This window comes from Aquarana catesbeiana, linkage group LG10 (genome assembly GCF_042186555.1).
Source record: "Aquarana catesbeiana isolate 2022-GZ linkage group LG10, ASM4218655v1, whole genome shotgun sequence".
Classification (NCBI taxonomy): Eukaryota; Metazoa; Chordata; class Amphibia; order Anura; family Ranidae; genus Aquarana; species Aquarana catesbeiana.
The window spans coordinates 28,608,260-28,614,259 of NC_133333.1; positions in this window are offsets into that span (position 1 = coordinate 28,608,260).

Sequence of the window (6,000 nt, forward strand, 5' to 3'; positions counted from 1 at the left end):
CAGTCAAGAACTGGCTTCTGCCAACTACATAGCTGTTCCCATTCAATGGCTAACCACAGGATCTGAAGCAGATGAAACAGATGTTTAGTTGAATGGAGTGTGGAAGGATTAGAAGCCCTGTCAAGTTTTTTTAGTGAAAAGTCAATGTTTATCGCTAAAAGTTAACATTGGTAGGTTATCATTCCTTGGACTACAATGGAACAACCAGAAATGCCTACAGAGGATAAATGGGACTTTAAATGTAACCTTCTTAGTGTTATACATGAATCTGACATATGAAATAGCTTTTAATGCATACGAAATATAAAATCCAGTGTAAAACATACACCCCAAAAAAGTATTATAGCTTTAATCCAGGCACATCCATTTCTGTCTGCGCATTTTGTTGACTCTGCTTCTTCTCGTGTCAGCAGTGGGAAGAAAATATTCCATCAGGTCCCCTTTCCAGCCTGTGGAAGGGTATGTATGATCAGACGGAAGGAACCAATAAACCTCTGCAGGACTCACACCCCATTTCTTATGGAGTAGATCAAAAGCTAAATATGTTCAAATCCTGGGGTATCCGTAGGGAGATAGAGACCTCTCAACAGAATGGACACCAAGATTTAAGATCTCCACCTAGATCTGCCACAGCGGTCTACCAAAGAACAGTCTTGCCGATGGAAGCACATCATGCCTGTGGTATTCCATGAGGTTCGATTTTTGACTAACTGTAAACCCAACTCTGTTTTTTAATTGTTTTAAAGTTAAAGCCCTGATCATCTTTCATTACTGAAAGGAGGTAATAGAGGGAAAAAATCTTCCCACATCCTGTCTGTTTGATGGGTGTCAGACAGAACAGCAAGTGAGGAGGACACCCCTTTCCACAAAGGGGACACAAGCATCAATATAGACACATTTTTTGTAGAATGAGGATGGTTTAGAACCTCTTGAGATTTTACTGCTGTCTTTGTACCCATTTAGGATATTTCACATTAAAAAGGTGGAATAGACTCCCTCAAGAGCTGGTTCTGGCTACCTCAAATTATTTAAAAAAAAGGCCTGGATTCTTTACTAAATGTACATAATATAACTGGATACTAACATTTATAGGTAAAGTTGATCCAGGGGAAATCCCATTGCCTCTCGGGGGATCAGGAAGGGATGTTTTCTCCTGCTGGAGCAAATTAGACCATGCGTTATTGGGTTTTTTTTGCCTTCATCTGGATCAACTGTGGGTGTAGGATTGTGTATATGGGATTTTATCATTTTCCCCCTTCTATTGGTTAAACTGGATGGACTTTTTTTCAACCAGACTATGTAACTATTTTTACACATTTCCTGTCTTTTTGTGTCTTGCAGAACAGGCAGTAAAGGAAAATCCCCCACTTCCTGTCTTTTTTATGGGTGTCAGGTAAAGTCCCCCCCCCCCACAATGGATTCACAGGCATTGATAAATAACATTTTATTTCTGTGACCCCATGAGGGAAATTAGCTTTAACTTCCTGCTTTTTGTTGGGCACCACACAGAACAGGATTTTCTCAATGGAATCCAGGCATTTAACATTTTACAAGGGTTCTCGTCCTCCCTGGATATAGCCAAAACCAAAAACAACATTTTTGGCCAGGGTTGGGTTTTAATAAAGAAGCATTTAATCCATACACCTCCTTTAGCAAACAAAAATCCCCAGTCAGTACAAAGAAGGCCACGGCTCAGCTAGAGTGTCATACTGAATTTGAGTCTTAAAAGATTCTCAAAGTTAATGCAAAAAATTAAAGCCACTATTGTTCTGAAAGAATCACGTAGCTAAGAGGCCTTTTGTGCCACAGCATTATGGCATCACAGATCTCTTTGGCAAGTTCTGACTTTTGCAAGTCTTAAAGTGAGCCTGTGCTTTGCCCTAAAGGTCTAATGTTTACTTGCAACTTTTATCTACACCACATATGTCAAACACAAACTGGAAAGTGGCGGAACTTCATTCTGCAATCTCCAGCTCTTGCCCTCCACCTCCACTTGTAAACAGAGAAGCCTTCTGTGTTTACACATGAGGAAGATTTTGGAGGGGGGTGAGATGAGGGCTGTGGAGGGGGATGTGTGCAGGGGTGAAGGGGTGGAGGAGAGTGGTGCAGAGGTCAGAGCCGAGGACAGGGGGTGGAAGCCTGTAAAAGAGAGCTGAACTCTGCACTCTCATAGTTGCCAACATTGCAAAAAAAATATGTGGGACACTTTTTTGGCTGTAGGCGGAGCTGTACAATAATTAGGGGCGGGGCATTCGTTTGTAGGCGTGGCTTAGCAAAAATTACAAGTGCTGCAGCGAAAAATGGACGTGGCTTACGATGAAAGTGGGCGTGGCTTAAATGGGCGTGGCTCAAGGGGGTGTGGTTAGAGTCTGAGATGAATGAGGGATGGAGAGGGAAAGGGGGAGAAGGAAAGGGGGAGAGGGGAATGACGGGACAGCAGCCCCAGATCCTACACAATAGAAATATGTGTTTTCTAGAAAGTTTAACAATCAGTAGATAAAGATACTCCAAACACCTGGTGCTAACGCTTCAATCATCCCGGCACCATGGTTGTTATGGTGTCAGGATGATTGAAGCGCATTATTTCTATTATTACATTGTAATATAAAATTAAATCATTCAACTCACCATAATGCCGAATCAGTGGGATCCCTGAGAGTGTCACCTGCCACATCGCCTGCCACCAGCAGAGTCTGTCCTTGCATCAGGTGCCCCCGGCAGAGTCTGTCCTTGCATCAGGTGCCCCCGGCAGATGTCCTTGCATCAGGTGCCGCCGGCAGAGTCTGTCCTTGCATCAGATGCCCCCGGCAGAGTCTGTTCTTGCATCAGGTGCCCCCGGCAGAGTCTGTCCTTGCATCAGGTGCCCCCGGCAGAGTCTGTATAGACCCCCTCAGTGCAGACCCCCTCCATCAGTGCAGATCCCCTCCATCAGTGCAGATCCCCTCCATCAGTGCAGACCCCCTCCATCAGTGCAGATCCCCTCCATCAGTGCTCTATTAGTGCAGACTCCCCTCAGTGCAGCCCCCCCTCTATTAGTGCAGCCCCCCTCAGTGCAGCCCCCCCTCTGTTAGTGCAGCCCCCCCTCTATTAGTGCAGCCCCCCTCAGTGCAGCCCCCCTCAGTGCAGCCCCCCTCTATTAGTGCAGCCCCCCTCTATTAGTATTAGTGCAGCCCCCCTCTATTAGTGCAGCCCCCCCTCAGTGCAGCCCCCCCTCTATTAGTGCAGCCCCCCTCAGTGTAGCCCCCCTCTATTAGTGCAGCCCCCCTCAGTGCAGCCCCCCCTCTCTTAGTGCAGACCCCCCTAGGTGCAGCCCCCTCAGTGCAGCCCCCCTCTATTATTGCAGACCCCCCCTCAAATGCAGCCCCCCTCAGTGCAGCCCCCCCCGCTCAGTGCAGGAGCGGCCGGTGTTCTGCCTGCCGTGAAAGTTCCCCTCGGCAAGTATGGACCCCCTGTACTGTGCAGGCGCAGCGCTTGCGCAGTATGGGGCTGGGGAACATTCGGCAAGACACGGCGACGGCGGCGCCGTTGTCTTCTGCTTCAGTGGAGAGGGGAGGGGTCGTGCAGCTAAAGAAGCCGCTTCATCGGCTGCACGGATCGAGCCCCCTTCCTCTCTCCACTACTCAACACTGTCACTAGGGGGAATATCGAGCGGCGGCGCCGGCCGCCATTTTGCTGGAGCCAGCAGCTCCAAAAACAAAAAAAAAAACATTCCCGATTTTCCTTATGGAAAATCCCGATTCGGGATAGCCTCCAATCGGGACGAGGGTCCCAAAATCGGGATTGTCCCGGGAAAATCGGGACTGTTAGAAACTATGCACTCTGTATGTAGCACATCTTTGAACCTGTCACTCTGTATGTAATGCACTCTTGAACTCTGCACTCTGTACTAAATACACTCCTGAATTCTGCACTATGTACAGTACGTACCACACTCCTGAACTCTGCGTGCTGTATGTAACGCACTCCTGAACTCTGCACTCTGAACGTAATGCGGCCTGCAATGAGAGTGTGACACCCCCGATCTACACATATGTGGACAACCCTCTAAATTACTGAATGCATAAAACCAGCTTCATAAAATTATGGTTTAATGAGTTGGGTGTGAAGGAATCTGAGTGGTCTTCATAGATCTCAGACCTCAACCCTACTGAACACCTTTGGGATTCATTTTAATGACAATTGCGAGCCTGGTCTTCTTCTTATCCAACATCAGTACCTGACCTCACAAATGCTTTTTTGGGGGCTAATTGGGCACACATTTCCACAGATACAATTAAAATTTCTGTGGAAAGCCTTCCCAGAAGGATGGAGGCTGTTAAGGCCTTAAAAGGAATGTGGGATCAATTCCATATTAATGCCCATAGCTTTAGAACTGAATATCAAACAAGCTCATATAGGTAGGATGGTCAGGTGTCCCAAAACTTGTGCCATATAGTGTGTATACACTTCATATATGATGCAAAAATAGAAAAAATATGTTCAAACTTAACAATTCCTTTTCTCCAGTTTAGTACTCAATTACCAGAGCACAATTTTTAAGTTAAGTGTTATATTGTTTGCCAAACTATACATTCATAAATATATTAATCAATGTTCCTAGAGAATATGATGAATAGCAATACATCAGAGCAGGAGTGAAGAAAAAAACAGGAAAACAGGCAAGACTGAAGAACAAAAAAAAAAAAAAAGAAACCACCAGAATAATTGTGAGCAGAATGATCTTGTGTTTTCTCCTGGTGGGATCAGGAGATGCCATAGTAGCAAAGGCTTTACTCCCCTACTAGCCTCTGACATTGACCCAAAATTCCAAACTGTGTCTCTGTAAACCACCAAACACTAGGGATGGGCCGAGCACCCCCCACGTTCGGTTCGCACCAGAACATGCGAACAGGCAAAAAATTTGTTTGAACACGCGAACATCGTTAAAGTCTATGGGACACGAACATGAAAAATCAAAAGTGCTAGTTTTAAACGCTTATATGCATGGTATTGTCTTAAAAAGTGTTTGGGGACCTGGGTCCTGCCCCAGGGGATATGTATCAATGCAAATAAAAGTTTTAAAAAAGACATTTATTTTGGGAGCAGTGATTTTAATAATGCTTAAAGTGAAACAATAAAAGTGTAATATTCCTTTAAATTTCGTACCTGGGGAGTGTCTATAGTATGCCTGTAAAGTGACGCATGTTTCCCGTGTTTAGAACAGTCTGAGAGCAAAATGACATTTCTAAAGGAAAAAAAGTCATTTAAAACTACTCGCGGCTATAATGAATTGTCGGTCGGTTCATTGATAAAAACAGTATGGAATTCCCCCACAGGGGAACCCCGAACCAAAATTAAAAAAAAGAAAATGTGTGGGGGTCCCCCCAAATTTCATACCAGGCCCTTCAGGTCTGGTATGGATATTAAGGGGAACCCCGCGCCAAAATTAAAAAAAAAAATGGCGTGAAGGTCCCCCTTAAAATCCATACCAGACCCTTCAGGTCTGGTATGGATTTTAAGGGGAACCCTGCGCCAAAATTAATTAAAAAAATGTCGTGGGGTCCCCCCAAAAATTCATACCAGACCCTTATCCGAGCACGCAACCTGGCAGGCCGCAAGAAAAGAGGGGGGACGAGAGAGCACCCCCCCGAACCATACCAGGCTACATACCCCCAACATTGGGAGGGTGCCCCCCCAAAGCACCTTGTCTCCATGTTGATGGGGAGAAGGGCCTCATCCCCACAACCCTTGCCCGGTAGTTGTGGGGGTCTGCGGGCGGGGGGCTTATTGGAATCTAGAAGCCCCCTTTAACAAGGGGACCCCCAGATCCTGCCCCCCCATGTGAATTGGTAATGGGGTACAAATGTACCCCTACCATTTCACAAAAAAGTGTCAAAAATGTTAAAAAAAGACAATAGACGTTTTTTGACAATTCCTTTATGAATGTCTTCTTCTTTCCCGCTTCTTCTTCCATCTTTTGCTGTGTCAGGAGAATATGCCTCCCAGACATCAAAACCGTGT